Consider the following 27461-nt stretch of genomic DNA (forward strand, 5'->3'; position numbering starts at 1 on the left):
AGCCCGACAAAGAAATCCCAAGTTGTGATAACATAAAAGTGTTTTTAAAGACCAATATACGGAACGTACAAAGCAGTCTCACTCAAACTATCATCGCTACGTGCACTGAAAGGCAAACAGATGACTTCTTCCATTCATTTCAGCTGTCAAACAGACATTTTTCACTATGTACTGTCGGTGAATGTGTTTCACTCGCATGTGCTGAACAGAGAGAAAGAGGCTGGTTTATGGAAGAAAATGAGAGGCATTATGTGCAAACACACACAAATCTGAGCCGTGGCATGCATTTTGAATCTGCAACTCACCTTGAGAGTGCCAAGCGGAGTTGATCCTTTTAGTGTTGGTCCCTGGGTTGCTGCTGTCAACAGAAAGGAGAGAGGTTGCAGGTTATTTAAAAGAGTGAAGCTTTTTGTCCCTGCTTTGATAATGTCTCTTTTTTTTTTTTCTGTATCCATTAGACAGACCCTGCGGAGAGGCAGAGGGGCTTAAAATAATCAAATCACACCTTATTTTCAACCCAAAAAAATTATTTCATTCAAATGGGGATGAAGAAAATAAATGACAAGACCACCAGAAAACATTCTTTTAAAAGACAGCGGAAATATTAGAAATTACAACAAACTGTATTTCTCTTGACAAATTTTGAAAAAAGCGACTAAAAATAGAGACAAAGATGTTTTAAATTTTCCATTTTCAGTTAATTTCCAGCAGACATTTCAATATTTTTTTCTGTAGTGCTCGTGCACAATGGATGTATGGTATCAAGTAACTTTACTCACAGTATCCTGTAACATTGATAAAAGCCAAACTGAATCAATCCCTGGAAATCAAACACCAAGTAAACCTTGCTGCACCATAACGCTGTTTGTCCACACTGTGTAAGCACGCCGTGCACGCAGAGCCTGAATCATTAGCATTTATAATGGTTTTGAAGGACACTAGAGATGGCTTTTATTTTACACTTGAGACAACAGCCAGCGCTTGATGCAGGTTCTCAACAGAAGAGACAAAATATGCAGGTGTGGACTGCAAACGTGTGTGCGTGCCTGTGTGTGATGAAGCATTAACAAGTCGCAACCTCTCTTTTCGCATGACACACTCGTCATGACCATAATCAACCTGCCGTATTCTAGCACCTTATACAACCACACCACTGGATTTTGGGATGAGTTGAAGTGCTTACTAGACATGTATACGCTGCATGAAGACACGTGTGTGAGCTCGCTGTTATCGCTTTACCCACAGTGGATTCAGCTGAACCTCGGGTCACTCTGTAACGCTCCTTATTCACAATCCTCACAGGCGTATATAGGATAAACCTGAGCTGAGGGAGAGAGGATGGATGCAGATGCTTTACAAGTATAAACTAATAGTTTACATCTAGGCCAGCAGGATGGAAAGCATTTCAGCTCAATGCTGCGTCAACGTTTAGAGGTTTTTAGGAAATGAAAACAGATACATCACAGTTGTTAATGAGACACTCCAAATGAGAAACTATAAAGCCTCAGCGCAGCGGGACGAATTCCTACTGATCAGCTGGTGCAACTTCACATCAGCAAAGTTCCTGGTTGAAGTCCCAAAGGCCTTTCTGTGGCATATACAGTCTGAAAACACATTCATGTTTATTGGTGACAATATGCAAGTGTGTATTAGCCCTGCTATCACAACACTCCTCACGATAAAACAGCAAAACAGACGATCTTGTGGCACCACACAAGACACTGCATGTCGAGCATATCTGGGGACTTTTTTCTAACACTTCAATCTAACAAGACAATGGGGAAGCAAACATGCCCAAGACAACAACAACAGCAAAAAGGAAAAAAAATACTCAGAAACAAGGCAAAAGTAAGACAACAGGCACTGATTGTTTTTGGAAAATCCTGCAGGTTTTGAGTATTCATGCTGCACTGAGGTGTCTCATTGAGTGGAACCTCACATTTTAAGTGGTGACAAAACAAAAGAGTTCACTGTGCTGAACATGGAGGCTGTGAAACAACCATCCTGCCTCAGAAGCTGCTGGACGAAACCACAAGAATCCATCAGAAATATGAGTTGCAATGATTCAGTTCAAGTTCATTTGAAGAGAACAAAGGGATTTACTGTATAATCAGTATGTAATATGTAATCAGATTTCCTGAAGAGACACAAACTATAATGTCATTAAATATTTGTTGCACTGTTATTTTTTTATTTGCCAAAACAGTTAAGACAGAAATTGTGTGTATCAATTGTATCCTTTATGTATTCTCAGATAACGCAATTATGTACAGATATGCATAATAGTAGTCATGGATTGTACAATTAAAGCCACTATTATGAGAAATTAGACCATGTTACATTTCTGTTAAGCCATGGTAGCTTTTTATTCACAACTATATGCATATATATATATATACATTTCAATGAGTGTGAAGAAGGGAAACAAATCTAATACAATTGCTAACTACAATATTTCTATCATTTAACAACTTTATTTGAATTCTGTTATTTACTAATCCAAAGTAAATACCAATCACTCAATTTTGTATTTCTTGCAGCTCCAATTCATAAAGTCTGTATCTGTCCTTTAATCTGCACATGTGCTTATCAGTTCTTGCAGTAAATAATTTGAATGTTTTTTTTTTTTTTTTTTGGTTTTTTGTTGTATTTATCAGACAAAGTATCATTTATCGCCCTGTTGTATTGGAAATGGCACAGTGCCCAGCAAATCTGCCAGAAGAAGTGCCTAACACTTTGTTGTGTTTAGTTCGAAAAGATGAAAAAAGACCACTTAAAATGACTTCGGGAGACAAATGCATAAATGTGGGAATTTACAGATGGTGATTATAAATTATGAATTCCTTTAAACAAACAGAGTGTGAGAGGGAGAGAGCGAGGGAGCGACGGTCTGACAGCGTTAACATACATCCACTCACATCTGCTGTCGCAGCAGACTGCGGCTCTGGTGAGACGGCGAGGAGGCAGCCCGTGTGTGTGTGTGTGTGTGTGTGTGTGTGTGTGTGTGTGTGCTGGTGTAAGCTATGTTGTAAGGACAGATCGCTGTTTACACAGTCATACCCACCTCGGTTTTGGAGACGAAAAGTAAACCCACATTTCATAAATCATTAAATTTCACCCAGGGTGAGATCAGATTTGATTTAAAGAGAGGAGCAGAGTCAAAGCCGTGGTGGTGGGCTTCGCTCAAGTCCTCTGAAGCAATGGAAACAATCCTCAGTGTGTGTGTGTGTGTGTGTGTGTGTGTGTGTGTGTGTGTGTGTGTGTGTGTGTGTGTGTGCGCGCGCTTTCATCACTTCATTAATTCTCGGGGACATCCAACAGCTTGGAGGAGCAAGTGACAGAACAAGAACAGAGGATGAGAGATGCGTGTGGGAGGTGAGACAGACACACACACAAAAAAAAAATCACAGATGTAAAGGAGACAAGATGACTGGTTGATTTTCACGCCATCTTGAACCCTGAAAACAGAAAAAGCGCAGCGACACACCGGCTCTCAAGAACCACGCCGCGGCCCCTCGTTGGCACCACAGCAGCGCCTGGAGCTGGCACAGGAAGTAAACGGCAGCTGCTACGTGCGGCACGCTTTACACGTGTCCGCTGTGTGTTTGACGGCTGCCAAAAAGCTTTGTGAAAGCTCGCCTGGTCTCACTTTCATCCATCCCTGTCAGTGAAGCACTGAGGAGCTTGTGAGCATGAAGCAATTTGATCACTCGCTTCCTTTCACGTTTGGCTCCTTACAAAGTACCGATATTCATGACGACGAGAAACGGCTAACAAGTCAGTTCTCAGAGAATATGAAGAGAAAATTAATTGTGTCATCACCCAAATAAGCCAAGAAATAGATTAAATTATGCTTTTCGGATCAATATTATATCCAAACCGAACGTCGCTTACTGCTGATCTGTTAGTTACACTGGTTGACTGCAAAAGTTAGGACGCTATTTTTACTTGAACTGCAATAAGGTTAGATGAGGCGAATCATGAAGAAATATACCTTCGCAGGCGGGCGAACAAATGCCGCTGCTGAGTGACGCTCAGTTAGTTTCTCAAAGCCTTTTAAAACTCACCATTTTCCTGATGTGAACTGACACCATAGTTTTTCCCATCACCCTGAAATGGTACCTGTCCAACTGTGGAACCGCTCACTCTGAGTTACAGTAGAGGGGAGAAGCATACATATATATTCATATTCACCGGCCACTTTATTAGGCTCAACTGTCCAGCTGCTACCATGATATAAAATCATCATTTAAATGGGAATTGTTAAATATTTTGCCTCAAAAGTAGTCAACCTCACTGACACGGACTCACTAGTTAAACAAAGGAAATGCTAATGAAGTCTCTGAGATGGACATATTAATTACTCACCTTATCATAATCATTAGCATAATGATTCATTTCACAATGAAGTGATACAGATCATGTTATAACAGTTCATTCATCTTCTGTACTGCTGTGCAATTCTGCAAACGGATGTGGAAAAGGCAGAGTCAAATCGTAGATACAAAGTCACACTCAAGGCCCAAAATCTATTAATGCATGTAAATTGGCACATTTATCGTGCATCCATTATGCTGTGGTTATTATTCAATCAGGTAATTAACTCAAGTAAAGAACAGTGCAAGTTGAGAAATTTGTGTCCATATTAATGTATAAATTTGATCTGATAATCCATTGTCTTATGTTTTTCACTTGTCTTCGCTGCGATATCCAAGTGAGGTAATGTTGAATTATATATTATATTAACTTTGTATCCACATACATATTCACACGGTCTTTCTTCAAATGCATCGCCACTGCTGTTGTCTTTACCTTCTTTGTTCCTTTCACTGATCGTACCTGAGCTGTGCTGTATAAGCACTGTGGCCACAGGTCATCAGTGCTACTGTTCCATAAGCTAAAGATCTATAAGCTCCCTGGAAAGGTAATGAACGCAGATGATGAGCAGAAGGCTCCGTAACTTGGAGCATATTTGACCCCTGACCTGTAACTTAGAGCCACCGATCTCCTGAACACTAGCGATCGTGGAGAGGCGGAGAAAGTCTCACACTGAACATGCATAAACCACGAGTGGACGGCTGACCGCTCTATCAAGCTTAATTTATTCATTGAGCACTTTTCATACCATAAAATGTAGCACAAAGTGCTTAAGAGCGTCTTATTCATGACCATGCTGGACCTCCAACCATTATGCGACTTTATTTGTAAAAAAGAAAAAAAATTAAGCCTCCAAGTGGACAGATCACACAGCTCGCAAACAAAGATGGAAAGCCACTTTGCAGCCTGCTCAAGGTTGAGACAAAGTAAACACAGTTTCTTTAGAATCGTCTAAATACCACAAAATTCTGACATTTATATGGTTTATTCCTACCGTACGACAAACAAAAACACACTACTGACATTGTGTTTGAAATAAGAATTATCTCAATGTCCAACAACCCTGAGGATTTTTCTAATTTATCAACAGACAGCCTGACATTTCCACTTCCCCTCTGTTTTTTTTATTTTGGTTGCTTTCTCTGTTGTGCTTGTTTTTCCCTGCAGCTTCTTTCACTGTTGTCTCCTCCATCCTTTCTCACTAAGACTTGCACAGCGTTGTGGAAATGTCACAGGAGCCAGAAGCATTGCTCTCTGCATATTTCCGCCGCCGGCTCCATAGCTTCTGTCGGACGACAAACTTCTCAGCTATTTGTCCTCATTACAGAATAGCCTCCGACTGCCCACCTTAATTCCCCCGCCCGTGTCCCAGGGGACTCTTTTCCACCCCTGCTTGGCATGAGTCATTTTTACGACCACCACTTTGGCTCCCACAGGCACAGTCTGTCTATGCTTTAAACCCAGCCCGGCGAGTAAATCTGCGGCTTTAATTAAAATAGCATCTTTTGTAGCACTTTCGATCCCTCTGTCCTCTTGTCCCTGATGACATAACGGTGCCGGGAACTTCCCTCCGCAGAGCCGATTCCAAAGGAGCGGCCATTGACATAATGGAGGCGTGTTCCGCTGCTTTATGATGAGTTGGCGAGAAATACGCTACATTTCATCCTATCTGCTCATCTTTATGCTCTGAGTGAGCTCTCCGGGTGAAAGATAATTAGGAAGGTCAGAGGTAGAGCCTCCACTGTTAACTTCATCACATAGATTTAAAATATGCAAAATCAATGAGCGAAGAAAAAAAAAGGCAGCAGGGGCAGTTTTAAAGTAGAATAAGCTTTTCAGTGAGCACGGTGACAAATAGCAACCTTGCTGTCTTTCAAGGTCAGCCTTTCTTGAGGAAATAACGATTGTGAGGCTAAATCAATGAGGCTCATTCGAGCCGTTTTCCTACAATATTGTTCGGGGACTAACTTTGGTGCCATTGATTAGCTGATTTATGGCTTGCATCTGTTATGGGCTTAGGGTGAATGTAGATTCGCTCATTACAGAGCAGAGGAGAGGAGATGAGAGGAGGGGAGGATCTCAGATCCTCGCTGGTGAGTTTCTTGAGGTTTGGACGGAGGAGCACTGAGCCGTGTTTTGTTCATGAAGGGTGAAATTTAAACAGTGTTTAAAATAGTTGGCTGTTTCCAAAGTTCCATTAGTTCTTTTAATTCTGTGCTTTCAGTAGATTTTTTCATCTGAAAGGGATTTCTCCAAGATCAAGTTATTTGAAATAGGAAAATTGCAACGATTTATTTATTCATTTATCTTTTTAATGAGACTCTCACTTTAGAAACAGGTATGTTGTTATATATTCCAGCCTACCGACCTGCACAAAGTGTACCCTGCTTTCACCCATAACCCAATAAGATCGTCACAAGCAGCGCGAAAACCCAGAGTGAGATAAAGCTATAAAGAAGATGAATGAACAATGCCGAAATGTTGCAGAAAATGTATAGGATCTTTGCAGTCTTCAAACATTTTAGGAGTAGAAAAACTTGCATACGACAACTGCAAAAACAAAACAAAACTTCTGCAAAGGACTAATGAGAACATTTTTTCTGTTACTGAGAGAGAAAAAACATCTGTCCAGGACATGTCTGCTTGTGTTCCAACACAATGTCGCAATAAGTGCAAAACAAATTGCACTCACAGTCATGCAAAGACAAGTAAACTGTTTGGGTTGGCCATTTTTAGCAGCTATTTTCTTTGGCAGATAAGAGGTTTTCTTCACATTGTGACACTGTGACTGTGCATCAGGTGCAACGCGATGACATTTCTAACAACTCTACACCTGCGTGTTGATGCAAAAAGCATGACTTAGATGTGAACAGGGAATATTTTACGGCAACAAATCCAAATCCATTCCATTTAGAAAATGTCAAAGATATATGCTGTGTGTGTGCCGTTCAACACAACTTATTTCATATAAATGATGTCTAATGTTGTTAAATGGAGTCCAGAAATTCCTGATATATGTTTTAAAAGCACATGATGGGATGAAATTTACCCTGTGAAGGGTGAAACATTAAATGTTCTCTGCTGCTGCTGTTCTCTGCTGCTGCTAAATTCCCAGAAAGACCGTAGAATTGCAACAGAAGGTTATGTGACCACAATAAAAAGAGCTATTATAAAAGAAAAACATTTTAGCGACAGTTTTTCAAACTCAACAACCAGTGTTTTAACCCTACCTCCATTTTTATCACCTGATCACATCACAACGTATCCACTGCACCACATATGCAGCAGCAACCTACATACAAAAACAGGCCTATGTGATAAGGACTTTCTTTAAAAAAAAAAATAAAATAAAAATACAACAATGCAATGGCCGTGCTGTTGTGTCCAGAGCTGAGAGTGCAGGTCAGTGACGTGTGTTCAAAAACACCCTTTTGTCTGCAACAACAGCACCAAATCACATCGGGAAGAGTGGCTGTAAAATGCTGAATGTGTATTTTCTAAACATCCTGAAATGACTTGCATTATCACAATTTGATCCAATGGGTCCATCAAAACCTGAAATTCCACAAAGCACCCTCAGAAATGATTTTCAAGCCATTTATGAAAACAGGGCAGCGGTGTGCGAATGCTGTGTGTAAGCAAGAAAACACAATCCGACACAGTGTCACTTCACGTCTCGTGTCCTGCAAGCCGTCAACAAGTCTGTGCAAAACTCCATTCACCGTCCTCTGCTTATCTCCACTTTCCACTCCTGGCTCTTCCATTTGTTTTATCCCCCCCTCCTCGTATTTGTTCCACTAATAAAAACAAAATTCGCTGTATGAGCTAATAACACAAGCATCCTTCTTTTTTTCTCTCTCTCTCTCTCTCTCTCCTTCTCCTATCTTACTTCCTCTCCTTTCTTATCTGCAGCCCTGAAGGGCTCGTCTGTGTCCTAACCAGCTGAAGCAATGCGTCCGCTGGTCTGCGCCTGGCCCCTATTACCAGAGCATGACAAGGAGCCGCAGTGTCGACTTGTCAGCTTAATAAACATCCTTTATGGCACCCGCCTGGGTGTGTTTTGAAGGGAGTCAGCGAGCCACCAAGCAGTGGACCATTGATTTCATGGATGGCACACAGTACTGACACTTCCACCCGTCCATTATGCTGCGGACAGGCTGCAATTGTTTTGCCATGAACATTCATACTTATGACAGTCATACTAGTAGGCGCTTCCTATTCGTTTTCCAGACATGGTCGTGAAGTGAGAGAAAGACACAGGCAGAATAGAAAGACGTCTGTAAAAGAAAAACACCTGACCGCATGCTACCCCAACGAGCCTTACATAAAACTTTTTGTGGCCCTTGTTTTGCAGGTCAAGATCAACGAGGCTTTTATATTTTCCTTCCTCTTCTCAATGCAGGAAAGGTGAGAGGTCATACAGCAGCCAAACAAGCCATTCAATCATTAACAATAGTAATCACCCGTTTTTTGTGCAGCGCTCCCTTTCTCGCAGCGTTTCACCCGTCCTGTGGAAGCTGACAGCATTAACTACTCCAAACGGAGAGGGGAACAAAGGGAGAGGTGAAAAACAGAGACCACTAGTTCTTTTTTCCTACAACAAGATCATGAGTTCAGCAACTATTCTCAAAGTGCCAATCAAGGAGCAGAACAGGAGCCAAAAGCAATTTGTGCCTGTTTAACCTTTATCCGCTTGCATGGTATAAATATTCATAACAGGTGGGCAGCCAGACATGCCATCTAAGCAAGCAAACAATGTAGGTTCGGACTGAAAGTTCATAAATATCAAACGCAGCTCCATGAGATGAAAAAAAATATTCATCCAACTCAACATACCATAGAACAGCGATGTGCTGATTAGTTTGTTCAGCCGACAAGTGGCTCAGTGGATGTTTCTACTCTTAAAAAAAAAACCTTTTTGAAAGTGAGAAAAAAAAGGAGCTCAAAGAAAAACACATTACAAAGGCTGAGCCTGGTTAAATGTGATCACTGAAACAGACCAATTAGCTTGGTCATCTACTCATCCATTACTCCATCCATCCATTCTTCCTTCTTCTGTTCTTCTTTCATGCAGGTTAGAGTGCAAACATGCTTTTGGAAGAGGGAGCGGGGCAGCACTAAATGACTGCAACACCTCAAAATCCATCAGATTACAATCAGAGGGTTCAGATAAAGGGTGCAACAGGTGTGACCTAAAATCTATCTTGTAAAATGACTTCATTTGGGTGAGAGACACAGGAGGCTGAGCCCTATCCAAGTCAACACTGAAAAAAGACCTTGGGTACCCTGGTTCATCACTTATTGTACAGTACATAGAAACAACCTTGCTTACGAACAAGACTTTGTGGAGTCAAGAAAAATCTTTCATAGAGTGAACAAACAAACTTCAAAGATATTTGAGTCTCAGAATCAAAAGTTAAAATATGACAGAGCTCCTCAATATGCTGCCAAGCTGCACCTGTTATCACCACAATAACTAAACATGAGCATCATCATCATCTGTCACACCTATGAAGTTTTAACCAGCAAAGTTTCATATCAGCAGTGAACGATTGGAGAACGACGGCAGGACACTTCACCTTCTATACCCGCTTCAACTTAATCAGTCTGTCAGGGAACTCAAGTTAGTTCCAGCTGATTCCAGCTAAAGTGACCAATTAACCTAATGGATTGTGGACAGAAGCCACAGGCAGAGGAGGAACATGCAAACTCCACATGAAGATATCAGGACTGCAGCAGAACCAAGGCATTCTCACCGTGAGGCAAGCGTGCAAATCAGTCCAGCACCATTCCTGTCTGTTACAGCATTAACAACCACAATGAAGAAATGTTGTAGATCATTTAAAAAAAAATTCAAGGACTGATGTTTGAAATCAACTGTGAAATGATCCGATTTGGAGGACTAAACCTTTCATCTTCAGTGCAGCAGTGCCTTTTGATAAAGTAGAAACTCTCACCACTACAGTCGGTGACCTTTTGATTTTCTATTCATAGTCTGGATGAGTGAAAACACTGAGTAGTCAGATGAAGAAATAAAGACTGTTGTGTGCAGCCCTCAAGTTTTCTTTTTCTAAAATCCATCCGATTAGAATCTTAAGTTTCAGATGAGGTGAAAATGATCTGGGTCTTATCTAAAGCTTTCATATTTAAGCACTGGTCCTCTCTTTGCTGTTTGAAGCGTTTGCTGTCATCAAAACAAGATTTGAAGACCTCCCCGATGACTGACGCTTGTGAATATATAAAGAGATTAAAAAAGGTTTTCAAATGTTGTGAGATCTAATCTCAAACAGCAAAGGATTTCCCGACATGCTGGTCCAACTCGTTCGAAATTTTGTTCGAATTAAGGACGCGTTATATAAAGAATCATAGGACACATCATCTGTAACCTTTCATCTGCACACCTTGGTGGGCTCATTAGATCTCGATATGGCAACAGCACAGCCTTCAGTGGGAAAACGATTAAATGTCACAGGTTCTGATAAAACGGGTTTTCATCTTTTACCAACACATCATGCTTTAATCATGTCTGAACTGAATTGTTAGAAAATATCGTTTCAAATCAGAAAAAATCGACACAAATCTACATTAAAGGATAGCAATGACAAGAAAACATTTTCTCTCCTTAGTAATTTTCTCAACACTTTTTTTCTTTTTTTTAATTTCTTGACTGAAATCAAACTGCATTAAATATGGGCTCTATAAAGGACAAAAACTTAACGGTACAACCAAACTAGCAAATATAATGTTTCACTCTGATGGCGAAGAACCTCAACTGTCTAAATAATAAACTTATTTCATTCTGTGCATAATGTATTTGTAATTTAATGATGAAATCCCCTAAAACAGGGTTACATTTTTTTCTACCAGACAGAAAATCCGGCAGCTCAAAATCATCACCGCTCTCGCATCTTTAAATGAATAGTATCGGCACAATGAACTCACTTCACTGATGAGCATAGTTTTGATTTCAGAAAGTGCCAAAATAACATCAGAACCATTGGGTGTCAGTGAAGCTGAAGATTTCATCAAGATTCATAGACCTAAAAACTGCTTGTTCTTCTGTTTGTCAAGCCGAATATAAAATGCATGCTTTTCTTTACATACTATTTAAAAATATAACTGTTAAGGAGAATTGAATGTTTGTCGGTGCAAATGCATCAAACAAAAGTTTTCCTTGTGAACTCGGAGTGTAAGTCCCGAGGAAAGGCTACCTGAAGCAGGAGGAGCTACTCTGTATAATCAGCAGCCTTTGGGGAGCAAGTGAGAGGAGGTCACATTCAGACTAATGCACCTTTGATTGTGTTTGTTGTCTACTGAAATGGCCGTCTGTCACGATACAATGAAATCAGCAATGTAGGAGAAAAAAAGAAAAAAAAGACAGCATTACAGTGGTGCTTCCTGAAGCAACAGCAGCGATGCGAGCGAACCTGCAAACCCGTAAAACTGTCAGCGCGACCTTCACTTACCCTCGGTATTGATGGTCCAATCATATAGAGAATATGAATTAGTACCTTCAGGGATTTTTTTTTTAAATGAGTCATAATTCTCCGATATGTCTAAAGAAAGACGAATAAATCAAGTTGTGACTTTTTACGGCGTCACCAACAGAGCCGAGAAAGATGGATTTTAAAACTCTTGTTTTCCTCACTGCGAATCGTATCCAGCGTTGTGGTCAGCACATCGGCTGCAGCGAGAAAACAATCGCTTGAGAAAACAAACCGGAGTCTTACAAACAACTACAGCAAATCAAATGATTTGTCGAGATTTTCATCCTGAACTCCAGGCCATGCAAGAAGAAAAACAAAAGATAAAAGTAAAACCACCCCGATGTTTCATCACTCCTTTTTCATCACTAATTTCTCCAGGCTTGCCTCCAAGGAAGGTGTAAAGGCTTCTTTCTATATCCCACATTTTCCTTGAGTGAATGGAATATAGTGGAAAAAAATCAGATAAAGTGCAGCATCCAGCTGTTGATATTTTTTTTAAAAAGAAATATTAAACTATATTAAAACAAACACTTGTGCTTTTAATTTCAAGCCAATATGGAACAATGACAGAGATTCTTCAAGTTAATGTGCCTAATAAACTGTAATGTCACCATTTTCACTCAGTGTTCCTTTATCTGAAACCACACATGAAATTAATGAATTCACACGTGTATGTGAACACCTACTGCTAATTTGATTAAATTTCTGCTCATTTTGAGGAGAGACTTGGCTGCAGCCCAGGGATTCACAAACAACACATAAGACATTCATTTTAATTATAAAGTTCCTCCTGCTCAAAATATCCACACTGTGGAGAGAGAGAGGCGTGCTATTCCTTTTTAAAAGGTTTGTGTTTTTTTTTGTTTTTTGTTGCTCTTGGTGTTTCTTACAATGAAAAATAAACCAGCAATCTATTAAGGAGTCTCATTCCAGACTTCCTCTCCATTCTATTTTCATTTATCAAACACTAACATAAGCACGTTGATCACTCCTTTTACAAAATAATAGTGAAATAAACTTCAATGCCACATTTTCTAGATTGTCTTCCATTATTTCAGACCACAGAAAGCAGCAGTGGATTCACGTACGTTTTTTTTTTTTTTTTTTTTGCCACCTACTGTTATTTAGATTGGAATTTTAGCTCGATTTCAGAGGCTGCAGAAAACAATACATACATCAGAATCTGAATACTCCATATAATCCAGGGACACAATGACATGACATTTGTTTTATTTTAATTATGTGATCTCAAGTAGAAATGTCAAAAAGCTATAAAAGTAGCATTTGGATGTTTTTTGGGTTTTTTTTTTTTTCTCGATGAAGATGTTCTGCATTAGATAATCTGTCCCACGCTGTGAGAAAGCATTACAAAACCACTGCTAGTGGCTCTGCTTTCTCTCCCTCTTTGTTCAGCTTCTCTATTCACTGTCTTTGGCTTTTTCCCCACTATAAATAGATGTCGGTGTCCATTACTGTTTCTGGTCTCCTAAAAGACGCTGTTGTACTTTTCTGAGCTCTCTGTGCCCCTCCATATCTCTGCTTTCAGACGCTGAATGCACCCTGCAAACTATAACAATTTATTATTGCATTATTTGGAGCTTTCTTGTATAGAGTCCACAGAAGAGCTGAATGGAAGAAACGAAGCTTTCTTTGGGGAAAAAAAGCCTGGCAGTAATGTACAGAGAACAAATTGCATGTAATGGGGTGACGCATGCAAAGCAACCATTAGGTCATTTTAAGAATTATGCAAATATCAGTGAATGGGATAAAAAGCTTTGTGCCTCTATACGACAAAAACTTATCAACAAGCTGGTACCTGACAGCAGCATTATCATTATACTTCAAAATAGCAAATACAAGCTAAAATTTCTTCCGATTTATTTTTTTTGTTTTTCAGAGCAAATGCGCTACAGCAAGACATTAGGACATTGACAAATTGTTTATAATTTAACCCCAAAAGGCTTTGTTTGGTTGTTGTTGTGAAAGATGTTGCTTAAAGGTAGTGAACAGTGAATGAATGACTTCAGGAGAAAGAAGGCAGCGATGACTAACAGTGTTTCACATGCAATAATCTCTGCAATGAGGAAAACAGCCAGAATTACAGAATCATGGCATAAAAATGCATAAATGCCAAATTCCAGAATTTCTTTCACTGAATTTATTTTTTTCACTTCAAGTTGTTGCCCGGACATTGTGAAACAGACTTGCAGCAGGTATAAAAAGAGACGTAGCAGGAAGGTCACTGCCATGGAGCTGCAGAGGGGTGTGAACGGGAAGCACTTTCATTCATCATGTCAAGTGAAAGCACGTCGCTCTCATTTCGGAAAAGTTTTGCAAAACAAAGTGACATAAGGTAATCACTTAGAAAAAAAATTTAATCTGAAAAAGATACAAGTATGAATTATATGTAAAGTAGCTCACCCTGTCTATTATGATGAATGAAATTCAAAAGTGAATACTGTATATACTAAGACCAAAAACCCCTGAAAAGAAATGTGTTTTGATTTCATGTATTTATTTTTTTGGGGGGTTTAGCAAGGTGACTGATTGTTCTGCTTTTTATTGTCGCCTTCTGAAGGAAAGCAATGAGCCTGCATGGCACAGCATGACTCAAAACCATTCAATTCATCTCCTGCACAAAGAGGATCTCTTTATGGCTCGCGAAATGAGCTTTGAGTCTCAAATATGAAAGGAAAGATCAGGCCGCGGCAACAATGGACTTACATTAGTATTTGAGAGAGGGGTCGAAAAAAAAAGAGAAAGAAATGGATATGATGACTGAGATGAGAAATCTGAGTCTTTGTAGGCTGTGGTGCATCTAATTGAATTATTCTGAATATATTGATGTGACTTTGATTATAAGGAACAGCAACTGCGCACAAATAAACAACGTCAGAAAATAAGCACATGCATCATTCACCACAATGCAAATGTTTGAGCAGGGAGGGAAACGCTCAAATAATCATCATGTAAATGCTGTGTGTACAGTACATTTGTGTTTTGACAGTGTTGTCAGTGTTCGCAGTTGAGTGTGACAGTTTGGTAATCACAGTGACAGGAGCAGGATATTGGATTCACTTGAAATGCATAGCAAATGACACATTTATCTGCCCAGTGTGCCTGCAACCAAACCCGAGTATTAAATAAACATCTTACACACACACACACACACACACGCGCGCACACACACACATAACGGACTGTCCCACTGAGCCCAAAACAAGTGCAGAACATCATCAGCTTGAAGCTAAAAGCAGGACGGCTGTCAAGAAAAGCGCTGCACAGCTGTGGTGAGGGTGTATCACCGGAGCACCAGGCAGCTTTCTATTATGCAGCGGCTGAACAGGAAAGAAAAATCTTACATGTTGAATTATAATTTACAATGTCTTTCTTTTCCCTTCAACGTGAAGATTAGATTTGTGAAAACGTCTCATCACTGCTCCAGCAGTTCTGACGGGGCTCCTCAGAGTTTGGATTTAACCCCTGATAGAGCCCATACGTTTAGACATAAACCAGCCAAATTGCAGCATATTGTTATTTAGTCTCTGTCTCTCAACACAAACAGCACAAACTGTGTAATGACACAACTTCACCAAAAAGGAAGCACTCAGGAAAAAGTATTTTCTTTCAAGCGTTGGAGAAGGCAATCATATACCAATGAACATTTCTCATTATTTTTATATGAATTTTCCAATTAACATATGGGAAACTAATTTCACCCATTTGTGAATTAAATCTCCTTTTGATTGAGGCTTGTGAGATTGATTTTTGTCAAAAAATGTCCTGTTTATATAAACAGAGAGCTCCTCTTTGTATCTAATTATGTTTAATAGTAATTGCAGGAGGACAATTAGAGTTAATGTTATTATGGTTCAATTATACAAAATTACAAAGCAGACAATTTTTTTTTTTTCCAAAGCACATTCAGGTGTACGTCAATATTCAGGCACATAAAAATGAGGGTCATGTGACTACAGCGTGTCCCTCTATCAGACAACATTAAAACACATTGAAGAGACTTTCTTGGGTCCTCGGCCTATACTTCTGTCGATCAAGTAGTAACTAAACTGATGGCTGGTTCCTATCTGGCATATCTTATTGTCACTGTTTCTCTGTGCACACAATAAATAAAGAGGACACTTTTAGCCCACGAGCCACCACGTGTCCAATATCTGGTCTCAATACAAATAGAGAACACAGAAACACACCAACATGACTGATTCAATCTAATTTTAAAATAAAAACAGCTGAATCCACGTCCGGCAATGAGTGAATTGAAAACACTGAAAATAAAAAACAGATCATTTATATAGGAAAGTCCCAAGGTCAACAACTGTTTCAACAGCCAAGGTTACAGTGTGCTGATGCCACTTCAGCAATGAAAATGTTTATTCAAAAGCTTAAAACTGAGGCTCTACAGCCAATAAAACCTGGAAAAATGTAAGATACACACGTGTAATCGCTGTGATTTGTTAAACTGAGTTATGCCTGCAACTTTGCTGCATTTTGATTGAAATGTAACGCAAAAGCGAACCCGACAGGTTGACTACAAATTAATTTCAGTGTTTTTTTCAATGAAAGGTAATGTATTAGAAATTACCCAGACAGCTGTTTAGAGATATGGCTTTTCCCATTTATGAAGCTTCAATTCATCACTGCGCAATCTGTCTCTTCTTCAGAAAAACACTCTTCAATATAAATAAACTTTAGATTCACAAAGTCTGAATAAATTACTCCTTTGACATTGTTAAACTACTTTCAATGATCCAAACTACAGATAAATTAATGGAGAAGATGATTAATAGGCATGTGGTTTAATCATTTCAGCTATGACTACTATAAGTACTGGCCCACATCCACAAAGTTTTTTCACTTCATGAGCACAAATGTGCTTCTCTGCCCACTTATTTCCTCACAAGTGCTAAAAAAAGGTTATTGAAGATGGGACCTAAAAGGGAGCATTACTTGTTCTGAGTTTGTGCGATAAATCATTTTATCACAGAGAAGTGGCAACATGCCATTTTAATCAAGGGCTGGATGTTTCATTTCGCTGCCATGTGCTTCATATCCTGTAGACTGTCGAGGCCAAAGATTAGATGACCAAATCATGAAGCTGTTAGACTGTGCCAAGCTTCGAGGGGTTCATCTCAGACGACAGGCCCAAAAATAGACCAGAATAAACATAACAATTACAATACCGGAGACAATGATGCAGATATTTTCTTAAAATCAACGTCGCAGGTTATCGTTTCAGTTTTGTTTATTACATTTCACCGCACAGTGTGTGTATGTGTGTATTTATCGCTTTTGTTTATGTTTGGCTTGAGCTGCGCTGAAAGTTACATCCAGCAGCTTCGAGGCGACAGTATTTTTGCGGTGGAAACACTTCCTGAAAAAAGGACTGGCTCCCAAAAGCAAGCAGAGGAGAGCCAATATCGTCAGTGGAAATGTGCCATTAGACCGGAGGAAATTCAGGATCTCTGACACATATGAAAAATTGTTCAAAAACTGTATAATACAGGACCTTTAATAGCTAACATTTGAAAAATGATTCGTAACTTGAGAAAGTGACTACCATTATTATGAGCTGGATTATGGCCGCGTAACACATTTGGTCTTGAAGTTATATTGAATCTAGTTGGAGGAAGATGTTCTGAATTTTAATGCAACGTAAAACAACTGAATTTATGGACCTATGACAATGTGGACAAAAAAATAACTGCTGAGATAAACCACCAACATACAATCTACAGCAGAATGTTTGTATGAATGTGAGCCAACTTTTAACGACCCTGCTAATGTGCCGCATGTGCTGTGAAGACTGTGAACTTTACTTACAGTGAGACAGCTTGACTGAAGTCCAGTAGAACCATATATGATAATATGTCTCAGAAAACCCTGGGCATTTGTGAATTTCCCCACAGTGAATAAAGTATCTATCTGTCTATCTATCTGTCTGTGTGCAGAATAAAGTCAGATCTCAACATGTAAGCCTCATTAAACAGTCTTCATCATATGGGCTTGTTCAGTATTTGCAGTAAAGAAGAAATATGCATCTGCCAATCCAAATGATGGTGTAATAATGTTGAATATTTTGTTTGGAGTGCTGTTAAATTCTAAGCAATGAACTTTCCAAACACTCTGTCATCTGCCAATCTTATTGCTGCAACCATTTACTATGAATGTACGTGCAGAATTGAGAGAGATGCAATTAAAACATATTGCGCTCTGGAAGCATTTCCACAGCCGAATGAAACAAACGCTTTCTGTTTTCACATGAATCAAGGCCGAGTCAGTTCCGGATTAATGAGATCCTGTTTCTTCTGTTAACTGGAGCTTACTGAAATGATAACATATTAGTCTTAACTTGGTACAAAGGATTGGCATAATGCTGAATTGCACAGTCATCTGTTCAGTAGGATGGAGGAAGGTACAGCAGTTCTGCAATGTCCGAATCCACCAAAAGAGCAGTAATTGTGACCATGTTGTTAATTTGATAATGGTTATTGATTACCGATACAGATGACAAACATCACTGAAATTATGGCAATGCATTACTTTGTAAAGCTTGACAGTAGAAAGATACATTAATACAGTTTGATCCCCAAATTTATACATGATTGAGTGAGGTTACATTATTTTAATAGCCTCCATCAGATCGCCATCATGTCTGCGGCTCAGCCCTCCCACCAAAAGCCGCAACATGAAACTGCAAGGCAACATGGATGTTGGCGACAGGCAGATCCTCTGAGAGCAACACAAGATCAATGTGAGTGTTTTTTTTTTTTTTTTTTTTTTTTTTTTGGAAACAGCAGGGTTGTCCTCTAGCCAGAGGAAGAAATGATCTATGTAGATCTCATTAGCCCCCTATGATGACAGACGTACGGCCAAATGATTAATGGCCAGCTGGAGAAACAGGAGAATTATTGACGTGACCTTTAGGGATGCCTCTGTTCTGGATGAGCGGACTGACATGTCTTCCACTAAAATGATCCAATTTGACATTTCCATCCTTTTTCTCTGGAGCTTCCCTCTCGCTCGTTCCACTGTGCTTCATCTTTAAAGCAGTCAAGGAGACCCACAATGCATTAAAGTCTGCCTTTGTATTTCATAACACAAAGAACATGCAAAGGACATTGCTAAAAGAGTTGTAAGGGTTTATGCAGGAGCTGGTATTATTCTGACTGCATTAGAGAATTATGTCCGTATTAATCTGCGCTTATAATGTCTACGAAAGTGTTTTAATGAAATCCCGCTTGAATAGCCATCTGCCAATTGGATTTTATGGGCGCAGTCTTTGTGTGGGAGGGGGAACAAAAAGTGAAAGTCAATAACAGTGGACTGTGTCATCTCAGATGATGAGCTTTTAATGACGGGGAGCCATCCAGTCACCTTTCCTCAACCCCCAGAGATAAAGGACCACTGACGGTGTGCAAGGACGATGAAGGAATTAATATGACATTTTGTGTGTGTGTGCATGTGTGAGTGTGGTGGATGCAGCGAAGTGTGGTCCAGTGATGTAGATAAGAAGTCAAAAAAAAAAGGAAGAAAGAAAGAAAAGGAGAAAGCACACAGGGACAATCTATGAGCTACCTTTTTTTGTATATTTCCCATTATTTACCAGAATAAATGGTACAAAAGGGGCATGGGGCAGCCAGGGGAGGTCTATTAAAAAAGGACAAAGAGGTAAAGTTGGGCATGTAGAAAATTGAGGGAGAAAAAGAGAGAACAGGAGGAAAAAACCAGAGTGAATGGAAAAATACAGATTGCAGATGGAGGGGGTCAAAAGTCCCAAAAACAATGACTTGATGGCAAAGAGCATAGATTGAGGAGGCGCAGCGGTTAGCAGCGTCCACTGATCAGCACTGCTTGAAGTATATTTAATGGATTGACTGGACACAGATGTTTGCATTTTGCCCCGGGCGCATGCTTACCTCCCAGCATCACCCCCCCACCCCACCCCCCTTCTGAGGGTCCGCAATCGATCAGAGGGGCGGTCGCCTGATTCATCTCGCTCAATCTGAACATCTTGACATGCCAGCCTCAATTGAAGGGACAAGAGCATCGCTATCATTGATTTGATGCTCTCGTTAAGATATTCGTGAAGGTTTTTCTCTTTTTTAACTCGGGCGATGATTAAAACGCAAAAAAAGCAAATTCTGAAGTAGCTTATGAATAGCTATACCTCTTGTGTTTGTGTAGCCTCAACCCACATGTTGCTGAGTACATTGTATGTACAAAGAAAAAAATCATCTTGCTACAACATAAAAATGATAAATCATAATTAAAATCTAATGTTACTTTGCGTCTGGTTTAAAAATGTGTAACAGAGTGCAGCTTGATTGATGCTTTGTACTTCTCCTTTAATTAAAATAATCTTCAACTAGCTTTGTTTCATTATCATGAATAACATTTTCACACAATTCTGAAGGCCGTACTGTTGATCTTCTACCTCATTTTAAAGATGTAAAGGCAGAAATGAGCTTACTAAGAAGTTGCACTCAACCGCCCTGTAAATGAATCGCTAATGATTATTTGCATTCTTAAAGTCTCATAAAGCCACAGCATATTTTTTTCTTGTTTTGTAGGATCGGTATGCGCTGGAAGGTTAATATAACCTTCAAATCCAAAACATGGACGTTAATGGGAATTTAGCAAATTAAAACAAACTTTCATCAGGTTCTAACTTCTATTGTGTCTTCCTTTGAAGCTCTGTGTGTTTTTTATCTGTGAAAAGTTCTCAATAAATAAAATTGCTTACTTACTAACCTTTCTCAGTGTTTAATTTGCTAGTCTGACCAAGTGCTGAACAAACAGGATATTGTTTTGTGTTTAAAGTAAGAGAATCAACTCAACACATCCATATTTGATAGCACTTACACTACAGACAGACACTATGGACAGAATGACAATCACTATGGGCAATTTAGAGCTACAGACTATCACCAAACGCTTGTGTTTGACTGCGGGGGAAATAATCAGTTCCGAATTCTGCACAAAAAATAAAGACAGAAAAAAGACCACGAGTTCATCTGCAGCATTTTCTGGTAAATAAAAATGGAAATGCTTGGAAAGATTACACTAAAAAAAATACTGTATATATTGAGACAATTTTAAGAAATAAAAAGCAAAGAGAGCTCGCCAAACCAATCCACCAAGACTGTCTTTGACAGTGAGCCGTCGTAAACAAAACATACAGTATGAGCATATCTAACACTTCAGTGTAAATAACAATCAAGCAGTGCAGTGTCACAATGTAGAATATTTATAGACTCCACATCATGCTTTTACAGAATAACAAAGCTCCTTGCTGATGTGTAAAGGTTAAAAATAAGCATTAATATTTAGCCATACCTGCTTGATACAACTCTCATGCAGAGCCTGTGATCATGCAGCTCATTTAACAAGCGAGGACATGTCAAGGTTACAGTGGGAAAGGTCTGGAACAAGCATCGGAGCAGCGCATCAAGACTATGGATGAAATTTCGCTCCACCTCTTGGCGCTAGCAGTTAAAAAATTAATAATACAGTGGGAAAAAAAGAACAGCATTAAATAATGAGCAGTCCATTACCCTCAAGACGCAGGACTGATGTCCAGAATCTAAACCAGCTGTGGAGAGTAACCGAAGCAAAGTGGCGACACTGCAGGCGTGTTCACGGTCATACATGTGGGAGCGACGCACGCTGACGCTTCAATCCAGATTCAAAGCACTGAGGCCACAGGATGTTTAGCGTTGATTATTATAAATGAAACAAGCCAAAATCAGTCTTCTACCAACCAAGAAACAATGAGCAAGCAATTCTATCGATCTGTTACTTACAAGAATCGAACTGAGCTGCTGTTTTAGACCATTAACTGCAAATTGAGTATATATTGCATTATTGTTATCAATTTTCCAAAGACCAACTTTTTAGATTAACTTCCTTCCTCCAAGGCAGAAAGTGGTTTAATCTCATTTCAGAATGGTCTGCAGAACAACCTGCAGAGGCAACAAACTCATACAAAAGACACGATCAATCACAGCACACATGTTTTTATCTGTTTTGGCTTTAATGTTTTTGTCTGGTCCTGAGGCCGCATCAGTGAAGAAAGTTCAAACTTGTCTGTGTTGATGCATCTAATGCATTTGCACTGCAGCTCTTGACGCTCAATTCCAATTTCTTGCCGAGATCTGAATTTTTTGCACGATCATTCAAACTACATTTTAAACGCGGCCTCCATCAGAGTGCAATGTGAACGTGATACGACCTGACAATGAGCGCCTGTGCCGAAAAAAGCACGACGACACCCAGTAGTGGAAGGTGGTAAATTTCTTAGGTTTGCCGTTGGTCAGGATTGAAACAATGCACCTTTCATGTTGTTAATACTGAAATGTTTGGAGAAATTAGAAAATAAAGAAAGCTATGTGCTATGTGAGGATTTAACATGAATTCTCAAGGAAAATCTAATCACAGTGTTTGAGAGAGAGCAAATTGTCCTCTGAATGAGTGACCGCTGCAAATGATAATTATTGAGCCAATTTCTGTGTTGGCTTGATCCAGAAAGAAAGAAAGAGAGAGAGAGCGAGAGAGCGAGAGAGAGAGAGAGAGAGGACAACTCATTAACAAATCAGAGTTCATGTTGAGATGATTTATTAGAGAATCAAGACAAATTGTAGGAAACATTCAAGCCAATGATGGCGTATTTAAGACCAGATGCAAGTAATGTCAGAGTTCTACCCGGCCTGATGGGGTGCGGTCCTCCCACCCAGGATCCAGCATTACAGATGTTTAACTACAGATAACAGAGGAGGCTTTAAAAGCTTTCCTCCACTCATATGGCGGCATATCTCTTGTCAAATGGCCTCCTACCCTCAGTTCTGCCAATCCCTTCTCTCCCCAAGTAGGCAGGTGAGAACAGGGAAGACAGTCTTTCTCTAGAATTTTGAAAATAAACTGGAAATACAGAAGAGTGCTGTCGCAATGGAAAACAAAGGGGGAAAATAAAGGGTTAGTATTCAATATTTGTATTCATACTCATATGTGCATCATGATATTTCTGGATTTGTAAGTTGGCACTTAGACTGATATGTGCATGTGTTTATTCAAATTTGCATGTAATTATATTCATAGGTGTAATATATTCCGTGTGTGTGTACTGCGGCATATGTCTGCCTGTCAGATATCCAGTCTGTCACTGTCGAGTCCACGTCTTAGTGTGTTGTCACTTCCCGTTTTATTTTGCCTTAACCTGTTTGTGTCTCCCTCCATGTGTCTAATTAATTCTCAACGTGTTTCACCTGCGTCTTCCCTTCCTCGGTGTATTAAAGCGCCCTGGTGAGTCGGCGCCAGATCGTCTCATGGCCCTCTCATGTGCTTCAAGATCCCGTGTCGTCTGTGTGTTTACTTCCCCTGGATTTATTGGACTATGGAATCGGGCTTACATTACCCCTCTTGGACACTTCTGCTGAAAGCGACCAGCAAGTACTTGTGGGTTTTTATTTCCATCAGTCTTTATTGCTATGTTGTGTTATCCTGAAGGAAACACATCAACCAAGAGGCCTGGTGAGCATAAAGTCTACCAATCAACATGGATGTTAAAGAAAACCACAAATCTCTAAAAGGATAATCCCAGGTGAAGGTGAAGATATTCCAAGGTTGTTGTTTTTTTTTTATGTTGTAGGCAATCATATTTCTTAGTATGTACAAACTTACACATGCACAAATTCCACAACACACAGATTCCATGACGGTTATACAAATATACCATTGTACACAATAAATATCCATCCATAAACACAAGTCAAAAACACAAACAGCCACACACAACTCTCCACACCGTCACTTTGATGCATTCAACGCCCATCAGCATGAACGTAGAATCCAAATCGACCACCGCAGCACAACTTCAACAAGGCAAAGACAGTGACGTGTTCCAGGATTGAAATGGTACAAGGAGAGCATCTACAAGGCACGCAGATACTGTACATGACTTTCAAACGTTAGATTAATGCATTCTGCCCAAAGCATACATACGATTAGTATATTGGTGCATTATATCTTGGTAGGTGTCCAACTTTTACATAAGTAACAATATATTAGAGCTCAGTGGTTTCAAACAAGACAACTTCACCTGAGTTTGGACCGAGTGTACAAAAACCTGAACTCTGTTCCAACAGGAGAGTTGTGTAATCTACTTCAGAAAGGAGAGCAACTGAGGAGAGAGGTCCTGTATATCAGTCACATTAACAAGCATTATACAAGTCATTAATGTTATTGTCGACCATGCAATGGCGCTCTAATGAGAAAATTATGTCTAACTGAGCTCTGATTTGTATTGGTAACCAATGCAAAGACATCAAACTTAAAGGACATTTATCACAATGCTTGTTAGAGTTACCGTGATTTATAAGAAAGCTGTAAACTTTATTTCAAGTGTATTTTTATTAAGCTATTCTCGTGTCCAGGCTCCCGGCGGCCATCGTCTTTATTGACAAGTGATTCGGGAGTGATATGTCTCACCCCTCAAAATAACGGGAGGCCCGGGGCTTACTGGTGTGCTCTGCCACCTCGAACACACACCGTAATATTTCTGATGCTGTAAAATTGAGTGCAGGTCCCAGTAGGGTTGTATCAACATCTCTCTTCTACCATCCATCTTTTCTCTCCCTTTCATTCACCATTAAATAGAGATGCCACTGGAAGTGGAGCTGCAAACAAAGCGCGGACGGCTTGTTTTCATCTGCCCAGACTTTAAGTTTTTTAGGTTGATGTAGCTGGGCTTTCATTTTCCAAATGGCTCTGAGAGCAAGCTGTTACTGTAGATAGGCAGTCAGGCCTTTGAAAAACAAGCGTGATAAATATAACCACACTGGTTAGCGGTGTGCACCCAGTAGTCTTTAATCAAAGCCTCTCTGTTTGCCAGTTCGGCTTTGAGATACTTTGCACGGTCCTTTTATCCAACAGCGCCAAGCCTCTGGAGGTTAAGAGCTGCACGGGAGAAGATTCTGATCTTTTGCCAAAGACAGGTGCCCAGCAACGAGTAAATTCTTATAAGGTGAGATGTGCAATGGAAACATGCCTTCTTCACAAAGAACCCAATAAACCGCGAAAAAATGCAAATAAAAACGACGGAAAAAGTCTGCGAAGACTTCAGAGGCTGCAAATGATCAAGGGCCCACATTAAAAGAGAATTACAGTACTAAATGTTCACTGAATCCAAGATATACAGACTATAACTCACACCTGAATATAAGTTACACCTGTCAAAAATACATTATGGAGAGAAAAATGACACAAAAACTCACACTGGTGTATATTTTCTCTATGCCTGTTAAGCCCATCTATGAATATGTTATTCAGGTTTCAGCCCACGCCGAGCTTGCACTGTTTTTGATGACAGTTTCTCTGCACTTCTCCAGTCCATCACAAGTTTCTCATACACTCTGAACTCTCTGTCAACTGATCTGTTTCCTTTTTTTGTGGGAGGCTGCATATTTGAAATCTTTAGTAGTGATTACTTACCAAAAGAATTAAAGCACAAGACTAAATATGTATGTCAGCTTGTCTGACATAGACAATTTTTGGTTGTAATGTTCATAATTTACTTTTTAATCAGTCAAAATCTCTTTTTAGAGAAAACACATTTACACTATTGATATTGAATGTTTTTGCTTTTAGCCATTAAACAAAAACTTCAGATTGTTAAATGTAATCAAATGAATCCATGATGGATTAAAAAAGGTACTCAGAAAAAATAGATGCACACACAGATACAAGCACACCTACCACACAAAAACAGACACGTGACACGAGAAAACGAGTCAAAACAAAGTAAAGTGAAAAAGACATAAAATAAAGTATACTGCTCAACTAAAACTATTAAAAAAGTGACGTGATTTTTTTTTGTTTTTCAAGTCAAACTGAACATAGCATAGAATTCTTAATATTAGCAGTGACTTGTCCTTAGAGGACATGCAGGAGAAACTTGATTAGAATTTGCAAGCAATAGTAAAAAAGGTGAATGAAATACTAATAAAATGAGATGGGACAAAAAAAAAAAGAAGAATTTTATGATGGCAAATTACAAAGCACTACCTTAAAACTGACTAAAAAGAAGAGTGTGAAATATGAAAACGTTGATATTGAACTCATTCTTGATATCCTGGGGGATTTTTTTTTTTTCTAAAAGCAACATCAGCATACAGTTTTTACTCTTCCAGGAAACGCTTAAAGACAGATCCCAGATGATTTGAAGGGATGTTGATGTTCATGAATAAAAAGCACTAACTGATTATGATTGTAATGAAGCATTGTAAAAGAGAACTGTTAACCAGAGGAAACACGAGTAGCTATTCAATTAACACAAAATGCATTTCCAGGAAAATTATTGCATTTTGATAATGCATTAAGTTCTTTTGAAACATGAGGATTATCTTGACTTTTTCAAGTCAAATAACCATTAGACAAATCCATGGACACTCCAAAAATATAAAAAGGCTTATTCGATTTAATTTTGCTCTGAAGGCTGAAGATTTGCTTATTGGTAGTTATCTCACTGAAACCACTGGAGGAAAAGTTTGTTATGGATTTCTACAGAAAAGCTGCCATTTTGGCCATTTTTTGCCCCGAAGGTTGATGTTGTAGAAATGTTTACACTAATTAGGCACATTAAATTCCATTTGTATCGATAGCTGTGACCCCGTTTCCCCTCTTCTGTGTTGAATTTAGTGTAGTATACCAGTAGAATAGCAAAAATATACTGTGGGTCTCCCCGAGGACTTATAAATGAGGTCTGTTCCTGCAGGACCATTGTTAATCTAGACCAAGGTCACTCCTGTGGCCTGAGAGCTACTCTATGTTTTTACTGGGGATTTGTGTGTGTGTTTCCAAGTGTTTGGATTATGTGTGGAGAAGATGAACATGTTTATATGTGTACTGCAAGCCCAACAAGACATGAGTGTATAGAGGAAATGAAAAAGCCGTACACACGCACGCAGACGCACGTGCACACACACACACACACACAGACGGACGGACGCAGGGACGCCAGAACGGCGCAAGGTCAGTGTCACTGAGCCGTGACAGAGATCCAGTGTTGTAAATAATAAGAGCTCTGACCTTTCACAAGATGAGCCATTAATCAGCTCCAGCCACTCAATGTTCAATGTCTTCATCCGCTGTTCGTCACAGCGCCGAGTATGAGGAAACAATGGACATCGGTTTGATGTCAGGTCATCTTAATGTCACATAATAAAACATTTGTCTCTTTTTTGAAGTTCAACAAAACTTTGTATTTCAAAAAATGTGCAGTTTTCATCTCAGTTGTGATGTGAAGTCCACAGAGGGTAACTGTTACTGTGAACCTGTTAACGGTTTCATTAGCAATCAAGGATAAAACAGTGTTGCTGGAAAAGGCTGTGCTCATAGAGCTTGTTTCATTCTGCACTTCTGTCAATATTACAATTTAACACTTAAATGTCGAATGTTAAATGTTCATGATACTTTTATTTTCTTTGACTATTTCTATTCTTCTCATAAATCCTCCTGTATCACATTTCTATATTATAAATCTATCTACCTTTTCTGGTGTTTTGTTTGTAAATTACATCTACTTGC

The 27461-nt window shown here is 39.4% G+C and overlaps 1 long non-coding RNA gene across 1 annotated transcript in view; it reads right to left on the minus strand.

The window, feature by feature from the left end:
• Positions 1-158: 158 nt before the first annotated feature.
• The window catches only part of LOC115405656 (uncharacterized), a 68533-nt gene continuing 41230 nt past the window's right edge, over positions 159-27461 (minus strand). Inside the window, exon 3 of the long non-coding RNA XR_003933450.1 lies at positions 159-358. This is a non-coding gene — a long non-coding RNA (uncharacterized LOC115405656). The remainder of the gene's footprint in view (positions 359-27461) is intronic.

This window comes from Salarias fasciatus, chromosome 18 (assembly GCF_902148845.1).
Source record: "Salarias fasciatus chromosome 18, fSalaFa1.1, whole genome shotgun sequence".
NCBI lineage: Eukaryota > Metazoa > Chordata > Actinopteri > Blenniiformes > Blenniidae > Salarias > Salarias fasciatus.